The sequence below is a fragment of the Paramormyrops kingsleyae genome, chromosome 5, assembly GCF_048594095.1.
Source record: "Paramormyrops kingsleyae isolate MSU_618 chromosome 5, PKINGS_0.4, whole genome shotgun sequence".
NCBI classification, from domain to species: Eukaryota; Metazoa; Chordata; class Actinopteri; order Osteoglossiformes; family Mormyridae; genus Paramormyrops; species Paramormyrops kingsleyae.
In genome coordinates this window covers 25,956,414-25,976,549 of record NC_132801.1, presented here as the reverse complement: position 1 = coordinate 25,976,549, position 20,136 = coordinate 25,956,414, and the positions used below count along the sequence as shown (strand labels likewise).

Below are 20,136 nucleotides of genomic sequence, written 5' to 3'. Positions count from 1 at the left end.
CTTAACCCCAGTTCCTGTTCCTCAGTTTAACATCAACTTTATAAGAAATTTAAAACACCTGAAGAACGTTAAGTTTGAGTTAGTTTGAGTTAAGTTTGAGTTAGTTTGAGGTCTGGTTTTAGCATAACAAAATTAATTTTAAATAGTTTTATAGAGACGTTAGGCATTTTGTTTTGTATTACTGTACGTTTTCCTTGAATACGTTGCAGATTGGTATGGGCTGTAACATCTGTCACTTGAATAAATGCACCAAAAATGTTAAAAGACCAGTCTAAACCGGTGTCTGTTTACATGTTAATATTCAGTACGGACGGAACACAGTACGGTAACGACAAAAGTCGCCATCGTTTTCCGAAATTAAACTGCTTTTGAACAATTAGATCGACACACAATGACGTTAGTGCCATTTTAATCAGGCACTGTATAAAAGAAACAGTGGCTATTGGGCTGACGGTGATGAGTGTGCTTTTGTTTTGGTCACTCAGAAGGCACTAAACTCCAAAGCAGCTGCCTCACCGAAGGCAATTTGCCACTTCAGACTAGAAATAAACAGGCATGGATATGACTTCTGTCAACGTTAAAGTAAAGTGAACTGACCTTACCTGCCTTCAGCACCTTTACTGAGGGTCCTGAACCATCTGAGCTGCCGTGGCTGTTTCTACTCTCATTACGTCACAAAGCAACACTCTCAGGAAGCAGCGATTCTCTCTGGCTTTGACCTCTCATGCTAAACCTAAACAGGAACTGCTGTCGTACAGGAAGGAATACAGAATTATATGAAACCACGTGTTGTAATAATCAGAGAACATAGTGTTCTGGGGACCCCAGAGTTGAGTCAGACATACTTCAAAGGAACTTCTGACTGAAGTTGGAAACTTCAGCACAGTAAAGCACTATGTGGATGCTGCTGACTCCTAAATTATATACCTGGGGCAACAGTCAAATAAAGAAGTGAAGCAAAAGCAGGCCGTGGCTGAATGGGACAAGACGAGACAAGGCAAGGCCTTTTTTCCCAACCGCCCTTCGAAGAACCTTTATTAAAATAATTATGAAATCAATGTTGGGAAGTTACTCCACACTTTCATCTGTACTTTTCTAATTAGTCTCCTTAACGCCTCCACAATTAGCATGGTTTCTCGCACCATTGTCAGATCTCCTGTTTCCTTCTGTGTCGAGAAAACTGTAAGCTCCGGAATCAGTAAATCACCATTAGCAGATAAATCACAAGTTCAGAAAGAAAAGGTAGCACAGTTCATAAGTTTTTTCCAGAGCTGGAGTTAAATACCCAGAAAATACTTCTCCTCCCGCATCAAAGTGAGTGAAAAGCTGCAAAATAAAAGTCCTTCTGCGACTGGTGCCTGTTCCTCGTTGCTGAAACAATGCATATGATATCTGGTGCATTTTGGGCGTTCGCAGAATAAAAAGGGCGGGATGTGTCTTTCTTAGGACAGAAAGCTTGCAGAGATTCAGCGTCTGGGCTCAGTATTTAGCCACACACTGCCATGAGAGCAGGGCACACAGTGTTTCTGTTGTCTGCTGGCTTCCGCCTCGCACATTCTCAGTGCACACCGCTCCCCACACCCAGCGGGAATAAATCCTGCGGCTGATTACCAGCCCGCGCCATCCCAGTTGTCCTAGATAATTCCTGGCAAAAGGGTCAAGGTCCTAACTGGATTTCTCAGGCATGAGAATAAAAACACGTTACAGAAGATCCAGAATGAGTTTCAGAGGAAATCATTAAAACAAATCACAACACGGTTAAAGAAATTAGTAACTAAGGACTTCAGAAGAGGCAACAGAGCCTAATTTACATGGCAAATTAGGTGGCGATGGATGCTGCTAACCAACTGAGGATGGCAGTACCACAATATAAACTGAAGGGTAGTAATCTGTTTACTTTACGAAAGCCGTTTTTATGGAGCGTGATAATGTTTTGTCAGTGAATATTACATGAGTCTCGAGTGATACAGCTCTTTAAAAAGTGAAATCCCTGAGCTCAGCGGTTTCAGCAATTACCACAGTGATGCAATCGCCTGGCTCTTCAAACACACGTAAGCAGGCCCTCCCTACAGGTCTGCACCCATGTCAATAACTAAGCCAAAACTGCCAACCGCGCACAAAGAATTCTTACTCGATATCGTACAGTATTTTAGTCAGTGCAGGAGCTGCCCTGCACTCAAAGCCAGACAACATTAACTCAGGTCTGGGTCTCTGACAGCAGTGCCAGTGGGTTTGCTCGTGCCCCTGTGAGTAAGATGACCCACACTGCACTAGGACGCGTACGGCATTTCCTCTGCCATTCACAAAGCTGGCGAGGGCGGGATCAGCCAATGGCAGAGCAAGGTGGGGAGATTTGCACACATAGCGGTCAAGCTCCTCCAGGAACAAGCCCTGACTCACACGCAATGCAGCGCTTAGTTTGAAGGCAACATATAGGCGCAACACCATCCAATCTCTGGAAAAATTAGACGTTCATGTGCAAAAACATCTCATTTCCCGAGCGCCGCGGTAATGCGTTGTTGGACATGGCGGTAACCTACGAGGCCAAACGGCCTGCTGTCTAGTTCTGCGACGTAACGGCGCATTGCTGAAGGTCTCTGCTTAAACCACCAAGGTGGCAGCTAAATAAATTATATAATGCAATTAAATAGGGTAATTTAGCTGAGTATGAAGCAGCATTTGACGGGATAATAGGGGACGACATTCTCTACTTTCAGCATCTCGCGCTTTGAGATGCATGATATTCTGATGAAGACCTTTCCTGATGGCTGAAGGCGTTCCTGATGGACAATATGGCCATTAACTTCTTGGTTTTTTTTTTTCTTAACTCTGCTGGTCAAAACTGACAGTCTTTAGCTCCTGAAGGCTTTAAACCACAGGACACACCTGGAAAACATTGATTTTGCTTCTCTGGCCTTCAGTCTGACATTAACGACGCTCCCCAGAGGCTATAACAACATGATAGCGGCACACTTCTCCTGCCGCTAACTCTGACTCCCCCAGAATCTTTGAAAAAGCCATTTGGCTGGAATGCTTTAAAAGGCCATATCTGCGTGCCTGGCTTCTGGCTGCAGCGAATGCGTGCACGTGTTTACCAGAAGCAGAGAGGCAGAGTCCCACCCACGCATCAAACCTGCAACCTGAAGCGTGTAGTCGTGAGAGCCGCCAGGGTGCAGCGCTCCGAGCATGGCGACGCGACGGCACCGTGTGGTCAGGAGCCAGTTATCTCAGCACCGCCGGCAGAGCAGGAAGACAGAAGGGTAACACTTTGATATCAATCAAGTTAATCGCAGAGGCATTACTGAAAACACGCGGTGACATTTACACTTTCTGCAGAGAGCTGGCAGCTTGACGATCGGTGTTGCTGTCATGTGAGCAGAAAAAAAAACAGAAAATGACCATCGCAGTGAACCATGCATGCCTAAGATCACCACATCCTGTTTCCCCACAGGAAATTCTACCATACAGGTCATTTTAATTGGGGATTTTCTGACAGCATGAACAATGAACTCCTCATTAACAACTAAGTAATAATTTTATATAGTTGTAGCAACAGGAAAAGATTTCAAAACAAGTGACTCTACCAAGACTATAGCAAGAGCCAGGACTATATAAACAAATATGGTAAGCACCCCCCCCCCACCCACACACACACACACACACACACACACAGACATCTACCAAACCTGACAGCAGTACGACACTTACGCCATACTCCCAGGCTGCTGGCTACTTGAGTAACGTGCTTCCTGTGGTACGGCGTGCATAGGAAACAGGGTCACAGCGGCCAGAGGTGAACAAGCCGTCCTAATGAATGGAGCCATTGCTGTTAGACCCACCCTCAGCAGGACCCAGGACAGTGCGGCGCTCCTGTTGGCTGGTGATGCCGTGTCATTCATTGCTGGGAGCCAATCAGAAACGCAGCCTGTGCATCCGTGCTGCAGCGCACACAAGGAGCAGGGGGTCGAGGGACAGTGTAACCGCAAGTCTGTACCGTACCACTAGCATCTTCCGCCGCTCGGCGCTTCGGGAGACCGGCTGACAGCGGGGATTCGTACCTGAGCATGAGAGGGGCGCGGAGACAAGAGGCCCCACCACAACCATCTTGCCGATGCAGAGATAAACAGCGTCCGCTTCCCTTCAGTACAGGATCCGACCACAAATGAAGCAGCGGGTGCAAGCTTCTCACTAACACTTCATGCTAGCACACACGTCAAAGGAAAGTCACATGACCAGAGCATCATGTCAACATATCCTCATTGGCCACTGCTTTAGGTAACCCCACGTAGCATCAGAAGAACTCCGCAGGCCGAGGTGTGGTTCCAGAAATGCCGCCCTACACACCACTGGTTGTACTGGGCTGTTATTTTTGCACTTGTGGCCATCTTGTCAGTTTTAACAAGTCTGGTCGTTCACCTCTGACGTCCCTCATTAACAATCCGTTTTCGGCCACAGAAATGCGGACAATTATTTGTTTGTTTGCTTTTTTGTTCACGGTACCGTAAAACCTAGACTGTGCAGTATGTGGAAATCACTGCAGGGCGGCTGTTTGGAACACACTGGACCGCTACGTCTGCCACCAATAATGGCACCACGTTTAAAAACTGCTTAGATCACACGTCTTAGCCGTCGTAACGCTCAGCCAAACAGTAACTGAACCTCTTGACCCCGTCTGCTTTAGCTTTAGCGAAATTCCCTGTCTGTAGGAGCAGGCTGTTTGCGCTAATGAGCAGGTATATCTAATAAAGTGGCCGCAGAGAGTTTAATATATATTCGGTGTTTTAATTAGTACTTTTCTTAGCACTGGAACCTAACAGTGAGAACTGTACAGGGGCCTATCTGGTGAAACGCTTCACAGGAGCCCGAGGGAGGGGTGCGGTCGAGGTATAAATGTACAACCAGGCGTCGAGTTGTAAAAATATTTCAAGGGGGATGGTGGGGGTCAAGGGGGATGGGGGCACGATAAAATTTGCTGAGGCTCGCAAAGTCGCAAAGGGGGGGGGGGTCGTGTGGTCCAGGTTAAATTGTGTTGTGGAGTCCACTGGTTGAGATTTACCTTTCCGTGTGACAATTAGACAAAACAACTTAGGGAGATGGGGGGGGTGATATTTTCAAAGAGGTTAGTTTTTGTCATTTTCTCCCACAGGGGGAGGGGCAGACTATCCACATGCACGCCATGACAACTGGAGCCCTGTGTACAACACACAGCCCCCACTGCACACTGCACACTGCACACTGTCAGCCAAAGACATGTGGACGGTACCACTGTGTCATGCTCGATTTTACGCCAGTCACATCTGCTTTCTAAAGCTGAAGTCAAAATAATTTGTTTTAAGATGAAACAATTTAAAATCAGAGATTAAACAAATTTTCGGTTCTCTCCAGGCATTAACTTCTAGGAGTTTCTGATTCATAATGTTGTTATTACTAACTGGGGGGGAGAGAGAGATGTACTGCGTGATGCTGTGCGGGGACTAATTCCTCAGAGCAGGACACCAGCGTTACTTTTCTCCTGAAAAATAGTCCTTCTTCGATCCAGTTATACTGATAAACATCAGACAGGCTCTTACAGTGGGGCTCGTAATAGACTCCTGCACACACTAACTGAGCCAATATGTGGATTGATCAACTGGCTGTAAGCCAAGATGGGCCCCTTCTTGGCTCAAACCTGGAAAAATTCACTCTTTCTGTACTCCATGTTCTACAGCAGAAATAAAAGACCATTTTAACTCTAGGTGGGCCCTGCATGGGCATGCAAATCCACTCAGTTTACCTTTCGGTCAAACTCCCCATTCCCACGGTTGTAAAGGGGCGTAACTAAACAATTCCATGGCAACTGCAGGGATTCGCAGCACTTCTGACTTTCAGGGAAATGTTAAAGCAGCGCGATGGTAGCGTGGCACCGCGAGGAGGGACCGGCTCTGTCCTTCTCTGCTCTCCGCCTGCTTTCGTCCCACCCGGGGTGACCTATTCCCAAAGAGCCCTCCATCTGGCCGACTCTGCCCCAGCATGGCTACATATCTGGGTTTGCATGCGGTGGGGGGGGGGGCAGGACATGCAGCAGGAATGCAGCCCTCAGAAGCCTTCGGTGAGGCAGCTGGTGAACGACAGCCCAAGCACAGAGGGCGAAGCCGCGGACGCTGCTGTTTGATCGGGAACCACGCCTACAGGACGCTCTCGGCAGCACAGGATATGAAAGAATAAAGGCCTTCTGCTTCCAAACTTCAATAACAAAAAGCTTGATTCAGTTCAATTTATTTATATATCGCGCCTTCGACCGGCATGGCAAACACGTAGTCATATATGAAACAATGACGCTTTTTTTAAAAAACAAAAATCATAAAGGATTAAGTAGAGACGGTAGGCTGTTCTGGGGGCGGGCCTGGTTAAACCCTCTAACAGTAAATTAGTCCCAGGGGGTGGAGGGGGGGGGGTGCAGGAATGTCCAATTCAGACAACCTCCCCAGAGACTCACAAGCATGCTTGTCAGCTGGAGACCCCCAGGGGAATTTTAGGCTGGAGTCACGTGTGGTGAGGCTCTGAGGCCAGCCTGACGTAGAGCAGTGACCGAGGGGTAAACGCTGTGACGTGGAGAGCGGCGAGGAGCCATGCGAGGTCACACTGAGGTTACCTTAGGGTGGGCCTGCCCTAATATAGCCAGGCAGGCCTCCGGCGTCCGGACAGCCATATACAGTACATCCCAACACGCAGGGTAAACAGGCTGAAGAACATCACCATCCTCGTTGTAAGGCACTGCTTATGGTCTTTTATAGTCTTGGCTACCAACTGACACAGCTGCCTTTTCATAACGTTCATACAGCTCTTCAGTCTTCAGCGTTGTGCAGTAGGTATAGACATTGTAGTTTTAACGTGTGCCTCTGATGGCTGATGGTACAGTTTCTTTTAACTCACAGAATTTCACAGTTAATTTTGGATTCATTCATCCCCCACAAAAACTGACTTTTGTATTAGAATTATTAAGTTATGCCTCCCTCCCTCCAAAATCAAAGTCAACGACGTTGCTCTTTCTGCGGTTACGGGACGATCTGCTGATTAATGGTGGCTCTGTAATACTTATTATCTCTTGTGTTATTGGTGTTCTCCAGACCAAAACCAGAAAAGCAGTGATCGCTTAAGCGATTGCTTTTGGCGTAAAAAGCTACATACTGAATTGTATGCCATAGTTTTACGTGTGTCACCAATGGAGAAAATCAGTTTGTACTTCTTGCCCGGCAGTGGCATAGATTATCGCTGCTTTCACTGCCCCCCAATTCCCCCGCACGTCAGCTTCTTGCCTTCCTGCCTTTTCGGCAGGACCTGGGAGGCCTGCAAATCACAGTGCGGTGCTTCCGCGCTGCCCAGCAGAGGGGCCGGCGGTCGGCACAGATGGGCGCTACATTTCCATAGCATAGCAATAGAGAGAAGCAAGGAGTTTAGCTGTATGTGATATCAGATCACATAAAATCATATGTGATCATGGCACCGAAAAACAACGCAGCTCCTTGTTCTTGTTCTTTTTGATGTAAGTGATATCGCTCTCAGCATCCTCCCCCACGGCCCTCGCTCTATCCTCTCGTGGTCGTGGCGCCTAGCATGTCTGCCTGCTTTACGGTGACATTAAACCAGGCGGCCCCATGACTCATCACTTTTTTTTTTTTTAACTAAAGGTACAGTTGCTAGAGGCACTGCAAGATACAAGATACAAGATACAAGATACTGCATTTGTCACATACATGGTTATACAAGTACAACATGTAGTGAAATGTACCCTGAACGACCCTTAGACTGTGCGAGGAAAAAAAACAGAATTTCAGTTATGCAAAACAGTTAGAATAACCAAAGTTACAATACTAACTAAAATACATACGTAATATGGAGAAGTATAGAATAATATGCAGTGCAGTACAGAATAATATACAGAATATACAGAATATGTGGAACCCCCACCCGCAGCACCACTCTGCTGACTGCATTAAAAGACTGGGCTGATGCATTCGCAGAGGAGGGCAGGAACAGACTGATGGTGCCCACAGAGTACGGAGACAGCAGGAGGACTCGCGTAGTGAAGCCCCAATGAGGGCAAAACAATTCACATCAATCCTCCAAACAAATGTCACATCGCAGTGTACAGCAAAGACTCAGACAACACAGGACTGCAAGCGAAACATCCACAGGTTCTACGAAAATATACCCGGCTAGAAATGTTCTATCACAGGTGGTCTGAAAAATGGTTGAAAAAGCTATGTCCAATATTTACTTTACATTCTATATAGTGTAGGTTTTTTCCACCACACCATTTTACAGGGCCAAAGAACAGTCACTCGTGCAAGTTATGATCTGAACTGAGGACCGTGATGTTATTTTAAAACCTCGAAATCAGCCATAAATTTCCAGCTCACTCCTGATTCATTGTTTTATGCCAGTTTATTTTTTATTAGGTACGGAGAAGAAGGGAAGGTGAATCAGGAGGCCCATAGCTATTTGTGTGATTCATTTCACCTTTTCCCAATTCCCAGTGACGGCATGTATTACTGTATGTTGTCTTTTGGTTTGACAGTAACACTGGAACAGAGGCCTCATTTTTTGTCGGACCCAAATTTCCAGTAGAGGAGACACTTACTTGTGAAGTATCATTCTTGTTTATTAGACCCATTTGTGTTCCACCATAGAGGCTGCAAACGGGGAGCCCGCTAATCACGGCTCTGTTAGTCCGGACCTCTCCCTCTCGCATGGATTCCCTCACTGATTCACCCCAGCTTTCCCATACTTAAAAGACCAGCTTACTGTCATCTATTGTACTTTAATGAAATTTTTAAAAACCTGTAAGGACATAAACTGTAGTACTACCCTTTTATGAGAAGTATGGCACCAGTTAAAAGTTGGGACACACCAAACCGCCTGGAAAAACAGTGATAGAGTGTCACATCACATGACCTGGCCACATGAGCTAAACACAGTAGAGATGGTTTTGGAGAAGGTTGACCAGAGAGTGAAGGAAAACCGGCCAATTAGTGCTCAGCATATAAGTGTGACCTTCAGGACAGCTGGAAAAGCATCTCAGGAGGCCTTCTCAAGGAACTGGAGTAGGGGAGACTGTAGGGTCAGTCAGTTCCTGGAGGAATTGGGGCTAAGGGTCTTGCTCAAGGGCCCAATGGTGGGATCATTCAGCTGACCCAGGATTTGAACCAGCAACCTTCTGATTCCCAACCCACAGAGCAGCCTCACCCCTCCCCTAACATTTTTTTACATTTGTTTTATATTTTTTGGTTAGCACCCAATCCATGTATGTTATTTTATAGTTTCAATGTCTTTATAATTATTCTAAAATGCAGAGAATAGTACAAATAAACCTCTCTATGGGTAAGATAACGTCCAGCCTTGTGACTGTTACTGTACATAACACTGCACATACGTTGCTGCCTTCACATCTGAGAGACTCTCAGTATCGATCACAAGCACGTCACTTGAATGGTGAACAGGGATAGGCTTGGGGGGCCAGATGTGTAAAGATGAAAAATCTTACAATCAGTGAAGGAATTTCCAGCGCATATGGACAAAAACCCACATTCTCACAAAAAAACAAAAAAAACGGTGAGATCGGCCAAAAAGGGTGACCTTTTCCAGGATTAAGCTGTTAACCCCAATATTTCCCATAGAACACCGTCAGAAGTCAAGCGCACAAACAGAAATTCCTTTCCAGCTGCTTAAAGACCCCCTAGTCGCCTGCATCTCATTCATTCGCTCACAGAGTGGAAACCGTTTCAGCAGAAAATTGAACCAACAGCTTGCTCAACAGGTCTGATATTCGGAAAATGTGTCAGAGAAAAACCAAGGTCACAGCACGTGACCACGTCACTGTCGTCCGCGGAGGAGCACAGCCAAATGGCTTCCGACATGTCACACCCGTTGGGATGTGGATTTAATCTGAAACTACAGGTTCCTGCTCAACCCTGATTTAAATGCATGCATGTCATCAGTCTCTCGTCTATCTGATTACAGCCGGAGGGTGTCTCTACGCCTTTATAACGCTTTTCATTTCTTTTTTTTTTTGGGATGGCATCTACCCAAAAATATTACAGACAGTAACCTGCTTCTGCTTTTATAAAATTCATTACACGCATCGCTATTTTGAACTTGAGCGTAAAAAATTTCTAATTGCATTGACGTCAATAGGGTTGGGCGTGTGTAAATTATAATGCCCCCTTACCCAGCTAGCAGTGATTCCACCACATGGCGTCTAAATATCACATTGTAACTCTGTGTGACATGTACGCAGAACTCCAAGGTAATTTTCTCGCCCAGGCTGGGGTTGGGGGTATAAGGGGGAGGGGAGATAGACCATACAGGTGTGCAAAGGAAGATAACAATCAGCACGCGATGACAAGTGTAGATGAGCATGCGCTGTGCACCTGAAGCGATGACGACGCTCTTCCTATTGCATGAACGTGGTTCGAGTGGCACTAATCCATTCAATGCCAGGATCCCAAGCAAGGAAACCTTCAACTAGGCTAAAATTCAGAATCCAGCACCAAGTTCTTATATCTTCATTAATTTATCGCAGCTTCACGGTTTCAGTCTGGATATACTGCAGATATCATTTACACCATTCCACCGGTTAACCAGAAAAAGGTTATTAACATTATTAAAACAGTAGCTACCATACAAAACAAATACAGTCACCCAAGCGCATTCATGAGGGTCAGGGGCGGAAGATGCACGCAAATGTGAAACTTCAAAAATAATACTTGGGCCAGTTATTAAAAATGCAAAATTAGCAGCACAATCAGTTTAAAACTTACTACAAGAAGCATGACATTCCCAAGCCACAGACACAGCTACTACACGAGTGTATGCAGTGTAGCCAAGCCAACATGCACATATCCCAGGATGATTCTTTTACATTTTTTATTACCAAAAATAACTTTTAATATTTAAGCTACCGCGTGCACTAAAACTAACAAATATTACGTAAGAGTAATATTTATATATTACATGTATGTAATGTGCATGTAATGTCTGTAGCATTTACATATTTTATGTGATTTGAATAATTTTTTGTATTGTTTTCGGTTAATTGATCGTGGGCAAATTCCTTCGATCTTCCAGAAAGCTCCAAAAATATCCCCATTTAATTGTTCACAGCCAACTCACGAATAACCAAAACGACAAACATTTAAATTTGCAAAACCAGGAGGGCAACTGTAATCACAAATCGGGGGAAGTACTTCTAGCATTTCATGCAAATCTGTTTTGGGAAGTCTCACTGAACATGCTCCTGTTTTACATACACAAACAAAATACTTAATTTGACTGCTGGTGTGGGATCTTGCAGGATTTATGCTGACTTGCATTGCGGAGTTTGGCGCGACGGAGCTATTAGCTGTTAGCCAAAAAAGCACTGGCGAGGATAAATAACATAGGAAAAAACATTAGCGGCTATAAGAACGCAAACAGGATCAGAGAGGCCTGCCATCAGCCGCCCCTGAGAAAAGAAAGTAGGCGGAGAGATTATCACAGCAACCTCCGACAGGGTCATTAGGGACCGACACATAACCCTCAGACCGGGGGGGGGGGGGGGGGCTGCATCGCCAACGGTGGCGGGATTTCTTGGAGCAGCAGGCTAGCATGAGGGCCATGGATACTTTAGATTGCCCACCAATGTAAAGCATCTCGTTGTCCTTCAGAATTAGAAGCCATATCAGCATGCAGCCCCCTAATGCTTAATTAACATTTAATTGTCAGTCTATATTTTGGATGTGATAATTAGACTTAAAATATCAAGCTTTATCAACGTGCTGCATTGATTCAAAGCAGATCGTTATTTTTTTTCTTGTACTCCATTTGTTCAAATTTGAACTGAAATTTCTAACGTTGAATCAACCACTCACTTGAGTAATTGTGCAGGTGAAGCAGGTGTACAACCACTGCTATGAATTAGCACCTCAGATGCAAACAGGTCCTTACTTGTTACTTCACGGTGGTGACCACCTTTGAGTTTGTCAATGAGTGCCTGAAGTAGGAACACACCAGCAGAGGAATGTGCTATTCAGGGAATCTTTAAGGCTTTCAGAAGTACAGTGACCATTTCCCCACCAGAATTAGCATAACCACACTGTCTACAAACTGCGTCATGTTCTTCCACTCCTGTTTTGGACTGATTCAGGTCGTCAAAATATTCTTATGCAACGCTGTTCGATTTCATGCAAGCCCAGCCAACGTGCACGTCTTTTACCCTTGAAACTTCAGCCATCGTCTTAAAAAACAGTCTGTGGTAATGTTAAGGGCTGGCTCAAAGAAAAAAAAAACTGGGATCTTTCACAATCCTGAAATTCGTCCAACAATTTCCTAAAATGTGTCACGAGGCCATGTGTTTCCTCAAACAGCTTAAACAAACAATAACAATTTAGGAATGCCAAATAAAAATGTTTTACACGTCAAACGGTTTGTAATACAACTTTTCTTTTTCTTTTTTTTTTTACTGGGGAATTGAAAATTACAGTAAACTTCAGCAGTTTCTGTTTAACTCCCACCAGCATCTCTGCTCTTGAATCCAAAAAAATCTATCGACCAGGGCAGATATCCAGAAACTGCTTCAGTTAAAAAATGGATATATTTACATGTAAATTTGTGTGTTTGTTACTGAATAAACTGTAAAAACTGCAAGATGGTAAAACATATACTAAGAGACATTATTACATCAATCATGGCAAGCCGTTATAGATCTTACTGTATACATGAGTGAAATGAAAGACAGATAAAACTTGAAAATATCACGGAAAATTGTGCATAAAAGAGCCTGCAGTTCACTACTTTTAAAACTGCATGCAGCTTTACTCCTAGGCTTGTCATGCTGCAGATCCCTGCATTTATTTAAATAGCTCTAAATATAGGTTTAAATCCACAGGACAAACTGTTTCCAGTTGACAGTGCGCTTAATTTTTACTTCTGTACTGAAGATGCATCTGGAATAAATGCAGGTTTGATTTCACTTTTCACCTATGCAGTCAATAAAATTTGGGGGGAAAAAAGGGACTTTTGTATATGGTATAACGTAAATGAATGATATTTAACTGGTGGTGCAAATTCGTTTTCACTCTGCCACATAAACAATCCCCTGAGCACCTCTTCATGCTGACAGTGAGCATAACGACAGCTCCTAACCGCCAAGCACCGCAATACATGCTGCACATCAGGCCCGGAGAAAACATTCACGTTAGGGATGCCAAGCACAGTCAGAACCGTTAGACCATTAGGGAAAATCCCCTGTGTGCAGGACAGCGCTATTAGATGTTTTTGCATGAATAAGGAGGACCTGAACAGGCAAAGTCCTGCCTTGTCTGTGTTCATACACAGACAAAAATAGATTTTTTTTTTTTATGCTTTTTGACCTTGATTCCAGCTTAAAGGACCAACGTTGGCTCTCAGCAGCTCTGATCACAGCTGAAGACAGGTGCTGAGAACAATCTGGGTAGAAAAACCACAAGCCTAACTACGGATATCCAAGATGGATAGAGAAGCATACAGCACTTGTGGGGCTGCAGAAACCCATTATGGGAAAGTTGCAGAGTGTGGCATGAGAGAAAGGTCTGTGTGAAAGCAGTTGTGTTATCTTTAAGAGAGCAGGTCGCTGGAGATGAGGGGATCAAACGGCTGGCGATAAATACAGCGTTGTTCAGCAGAATGGCATGCAAACCAGCACCACTGCCTTACCGTCTGACTGACTGCTTATTTTAATATGCTCCATTTCATCTAAAGAACGTGTTCTAAGGGAACCCATTGAATTCCAGCATTAAGCTATATGTTAATAAATGATGTCATACATTCCAGATACATTAAAGCAAAAACATCAAGCAAAAAGTAGTTTTTTTTTTATGTGAGGTGAAAATAATATTAAAGTCAATTGTCAAAATAGTTTTTTTTTTCATTGAAAACCACTTAAAATTGAAGAATTAACTGAATGAGCCGCAACAGAAAATGACTTTGGCTTGAGCACAGATGACCTCACTCCCAGAATCTGCAATTAACAGGTAAAACTTCCTTAAGCAGCTGCGAAAAGTGCTTTTTAATAGTTCTTCAGCTACAGTTAACGTATTAGCAGGGTGCCCTTGGTAGGCCCTCAGGCCTTTAATGTCAGCCATATCGCTTCCGAAAGACATAGACACCCGATGTGGCAGGGAATCTTATTAAAACCGCATGATTCTTTAAATGGGATTTCTGATGTATACACTTTCCACTTGTTCTTTTATTATGAACTGGGAGTGTCCCAAGAAGAACAAAAGGGAAATATAAAGCAACCACTGAAACGGTTTTTCAATTACTGTCAGAAAACCAAAAATGAAATGAATCACAACTACTGTACTAAGAGTGAAGTACAAATTAGGGAATATTAATTATTATTTTTACCACACTTACAAGTACTCTGTATATGTGTAATACGCTTTTTATTTATTTGCACGAATAACTCTGCAGAGTGATACAGCACTTCAGATAAAAGTACTGGCTGCTTAAACTAATGCAAATGTAATATTTTGTTGGTATCACTTTTCCCTTACTTATTTAACAGGCAGAACTGAATTGCTGTTTGTAGCAAAAGTGTATTAATTTTTGCAGTGGTAAGCTCAAGGAAAAGTCATTCATAAAACACAGAGTGAGGACCACCCAAGACTTACAGTGCAAAGTGTCCCCCACAGTCATGCAGGGATGATGCAGGGTTAAATATCAGGCCTGCTCCTTCCAGCCTGTGACATCATAATACAGTGAATTCGGAGCAAGACATCAGCTGCATTGCCAGGTTATATAACCAAACTCGCATTCTTCAAACGTCAAGCCATGCTGCAATCCCAGGGCAGGACGGCAGGGAGGGACCAGGAGAAAAAGCCAGAGAATGGCACCGGTTTCCTTCCAAAGGAGTTCAGCCATTCCAAAAACTTGGCAGAAGCGGACGTGGGTCCGGCCAAAGCGAGGAGAGCGCACCGGGCTACCTCCCACGGCGGTATCGAGGACACAAACGCCGCTGATGACAACGGCACCCTTTGTGTCCCATTCATTCAGCTGCTCATTAGTCCACTAATGACAAGAGGCTCTTTTACACCAAGTTACCCTCCGCTTCTACCAGCTTCATTCATATTATGCACCAGGGGATTCCCTAACTCAAGGGATACTCTGAGCTGCTAACTCATAACCAATAACAAGACTAAGTTATAAACAAAAAGTATAGGCCATACAGCGTTAAGCAACAAAATAGCAGATAATGATTAAGGAAGAGACCGGCTGATTTTTAAGCAGCTCCTGAAATTGATTTTCCATGAGCTCATTCAGATATCAGTTGTAAACTACAATCTGGAACAAGAGATCTGTTTGTTGTTGATTCCTGCAGTGATGTTTTGAAAACTACTGTTTGCATTTAATAATCATTTACAAATAACCACGTACACATCAAATGCCAAACTACAGCCTTCATGCCATTTACATATTTTAATATTTTAACAAAATATTCATTCAACTGTTTTCATACGAGAAGGAGATAATAATGTTGGCTGGGCATATGAAATGGGCCCAAGATTTCGTTCATAAATCTGTTGTCGAGGCACAAGTATGAAGCGTTTCAGGAAAGCTAACGGGACGCACCTGTTCAGCTTCGTCTCCCCACCTACAGAAAGCGGGAGACCCGATATAAACTTTCTCTAGTGCAGCCTATTGAATTAAATGTACACAAACCAGGACAAACGAGCACGCAATTTTCCAAATGCACTCCCCTTCCTGAATAATTTAGAAAATATTGTGCATCAGAGTATCAATTGAGCAATGTTATTGTTTAACTGTGCAATCATGGCTTTCTGCAGAGCAATACGCATGGGAATTAAAACTAAAAACAGCGAATTACGAAACTCTGCTGCAGACCCCCAAATAATTTTTGCACAACCATTCCTCCCTTATTACATTTTACACAGATGACTACGATTTCTGGATTAATATATAAAAACCAGAGTGTGGGATCAACGTTAATAGATGCATTAGTTACATTTCTAATTGGTAATTCAGTTATGGTGGACGCAGGCATTTTACAGTGGCCCGTCCGGATGCAGCAGAAAATTTTTACGATGTTTACAAACTCAGCAGTGAAAGCTACAGGGAGAATATGTCATTGAAAAGGAATCTTTACAGTAACTGCGCAAACCAAAAACACATTTTCGTTAAGCAGACAGTATACAGAAAGAAGTGCAGAAATATATCCTTACTTAATGCACATTCGTGCAAATAGTTCGCTCACTAGCTCAAAACTGGGCGACACGGCGTGATTCTACATTTTATGATCCTGGCTAAAAACGCCGCTAAATGTAGGTCAATAATTCAGAAAATTATAAATATCGGTGCATGAACATGGCCAGAATGCAAAAGTAACGCCGCATACGGGCTGTGTCGCAGCCGATCCAAAACTAATGTCACAATGTAGCGCACTGGATCTGTCAAAACCACTTAGCTATCTGATGCAAACTGGCGGCGCTTTCCTCGGACAGATCCCAGCACACAAAACGCAGAATGCCCCCGCTGAGATAGATATGTCCAAAGTACGTACTTTGCAGCGGCACTCACCGTGCGGTCCCTGCGTCCGCGATCGCCGCGATCTGCTGCTTTTTATCGCAATTAAAGGCGATAAAAAAAAAAACAGAAAGAAGGGCAAAAAGTCCAGGCAGCGGCCGTATCCACGCTAAGCGCAATAGTTACGTACACTGCACAGTAAGGTATATTCGAGCGAAAATCCTCCGCCGGCCGCGACTTGCAGTCAAATTAATGCTTCGCGATGGCGTTTTAGGCGAGTCGCACACCATGCGGCTTTATTCTATATCTCTGGGAAAAATAAAAATGCTCTCCGGCCGTGTTCTTCGCCTGCCACGACAGGGAAATGGAAATCAACAAAATACTACGAACGCTCCTCCCTCCCTCCCATCGCCTATGTACAGTATGTGGGCGCGTACAGCTAGAGGCCTGTATAAAAGAATTTAATCAAACTATCTACTGCACTCTACAGGACGACACCGTAAAGCGCTTACTGTACCCTGGCCGCCTATGACGGACGCACTGTAACATGTCACGACTGCATATGTGTCCTGATCATTACTTATCTTATTTTCTATGATTGGTCTGTGCAACCATTATATGTTATATGTCATTGTATTTAGATTGTTCTGATTTGTAGATTTTTCATTTTTTTTCCCCAAATCCTGGCTGAGTGGTTCCTCTTTAGTGTATACTTGTTCATATGTTAAACAAAATTAAAAAAAAAAAGAAGAAATATATGTCGTGATTTTTTTTTCTTTTTGGTTACAGTTGCCCTCTGAGAAAATCTTAAGACCTGCCAAAATAGTTAGCGCTGTTTTAAAGATGAATTGGGTTGTAAAGATATATGTTAAATGGGTTTTTTTGTCATAAACCGAACACTTTTAAGAGCCTATTTACACCTCTCGTTTTGTATTATCATTTTACATCCATTGGTTTCTCAGTTGTGTACATTTTAATGGGCAGCAGGGAATGCAATAGCTGGAGTTATGACCCAAGTGCTTTCGTGTGAGAGAAGTAACACTGTTGTACCCTTGAGCAAGTTAATAATCTTAACTGCCTAAATGAAAATAAAAGGCTAAGACTGTGAGCTATTTAACTCTCATTAAAGATATCTTAAACACTTTTTCTTATAAATATTTAATCACCTTTTACTTAAAGGCAAGATTATTTTAGTTCAGCGTAGTTTTATAGTCATCAACGCCCTCAAACCCGAAGATTAGACTCTTTCTGCCACACCCACCTAAGGTACCAGACACAGGCCTCAGTGGGCAGGAGGCCACACTGGCTGCAGGTCCTACAATTGCATCTTGGATATGGTGCTGGTGTATTGATTTGGGGGGTAGTATGACTGGGGGGGGGGGGGTTGCATGTAAGTTAGTGCTCCCTGAACACCGAAGATGAGATGCCTTTGCTGTCTTATTTGGAACTGATGCCCCAAATTGCGCTTGTGGTGAAGTTCTCCTGGGTTTCCTTTCAGCGAGAAGTGGTCAGCTATGAATGACGGAGGCTCACGAAGCACACTAACAGCTTCAGTGTGGGGCTCTAAGCACACTAACAGCTTCAGTGTGGGGCTCTAAGCACACTAACAGCTTCAGTGTGGGGCTCTAAGCACAAGAAATGCCACTCAGTACCAGGATGTAAACACACTTAGGGTCCTTCATCATTACCATTTTCTGAACTTTCCCCTTAAATGCTCTTTAAGGTTAGTGTAGTCACATTAACAGGAAGCTCCCATGTATTCCGTATATATATTTACTAATGGATTTCCTTGATTCATTCAGTGCAATGAATGAGAAACATTTTCATTTCGCCATAAAGGCACTAACATTAGCAGCAGCTCTGCCGCTGAGTACATGCCTGTACGTCGTCTCTTTGGCTGTAGTCATGGCAAAAGGAGAATGACAAACCTTTTCCGTGAAATATGGAGAAGGCTAAAATTGCTGAGAGGATGATGGGAATATATGGATGCAATTATTAAATAAATTTAGAAATTATGAGTACATGAGATGTGTGAATTATGTCTGACGTATGCAGTCCAGTCCAACTCTCTCTCTCTCTCTCTCTCTCTCTCTCTCCATTCAAAAACAGCTTTCTCCATTAGCTTTTGAATCCCTGTGACCCTGTAACAGAATCACTGTCCTTAGCAGACTCATGTCTCCAGTGTGCCACCGGGAAAGCCAGGCTACAGATACACAAAGAAACCAGCCAGCAAAATGCCCTAAATGTGGCTAATCTTACAGTAAATGGGGGGGGGGGGGGGGGATGCACATGTTCAGCACAGGAAAAACAAAAAGTACTGCTCAGAGTTGCAGCTGGGCTGCTTCACTGGAAGTCCCAGTTGGTGGCTCACGTGTGTTGTCTTTGTTGTCTTTTGGATTTATCACAGAGTGTGAGGAGCTAACAAAAAGCCTTGAAGCCGCATTAGAGCAGGAAACCACCACCTTTCTGCAGCATGTTAGTGAAAAGTCACACTGCTGCAGTCATTGAGGCCGGAGGATGTGACCAAATGTCTGCTCATAACTATACAGTATGTCACATATATCATATTCATGTATGTGTGAGGGGTACCACTTTGTACACAACACAGCCTTTTAGGTCAGTAATTCCAATATGTATATACAGTATATATAAATGAACACTTTATGAAAGGCTTTGAGGCAGTGTAATGACCAAAAGAAGTGTTCAACATCTTAAAATTTTCTCAAATTGTAGACTATTCACAATACCCTCCTTTTGCTGCTATGACAACATTGCAGACTCTTGGCATTCTTTCAGACAGCTTCCAGATGTAGCCACCTGGAATGCTTCCCCAGCTAGATAGATAGATAGATAGATAGATAGATACAGTAGATAGATAGAATATCTAGTTTGTAGGAACAGTAGCTAGCACTTAGATTTTTTTTGAAGTCTAAAAATCACCCCCCTGTACCAACGTAGCACAAGTCCTTTATGAAATGTTCTCAGTGCAAAGAGCAAACATAGCTTTCGTCGGCTGTAAGCCAGGGCTTTTTGCATTGTTCAGCTTTGTTTTGACAGTTTTATAGCAAAAGTCTCTTTCGAAAACTCCATAACAAAGCCATAAAGGCTTGCGGCCTGTCGATAATCCATCCATGCGTTTTCCTTGACCTGCTTATTCAATGTAGGCCTATCCCAGTAAGCACAGAGCCTTGGGCTGGATGTCAGTCCATCACAGGACACGCGCAGGCAGTATATGCAAACTGCACTTGGGGCTGGGGCAGAATCCGAAGCCGCGGCCCTCAAGGCATTAGGCCACAATTTCAGAATTCATATAATTTATAAACCTGAGATTTAAAATTTTCATATAGAAAGTCATGTGAGACATCGGTAATATGCTGTTGGTCATTCTCAGACACCTGCATTTCATCAGCATGTAATTATACATAATAGGTGCAGTCACTAGCCATTTGCCCTCTGTTAAAGTTTTAACAGTTGGATGAGGACGTATAACTGATTTTAGACTGCAGTTGTACGTGGAATACAGTAAGTGAGATAAAGACCCTTTACAGAGCAGTATTACATTTACCACACAATATAACATAAGCATAAGCAACACTT

General features: G+C 43.6%; 1 protein-coding gene across 3 annotated transcripts in view; it reads right to left on the bottom strand.

The window, feature by feature from the left end:
• Positions 1-16,935, bottom strand: part of thrab (thyroid hormone receptor alpha b) — a 102,966-nt gene extending 86,031 nt beyond the window's left edge. Inside the window, exon 1 of one of the 3 annotated variants that reach the window (XM_023814264.2) lies at positions 16,577-16,935. The gene's annotated coding sequence lies outside the window, so the exon portion shown is untranslated. Of the gene's footprint in view, positions 1-602; positions 822-16,576 lie in introns of those variants that run through there. The other 2 variants (XM_023814263.2, XM_023814266.2) reach the window with 2 other exon arrangements.
• Between the last annotated feature and the right edge of the window lie 3,201 nt (positions 16,936-20,136).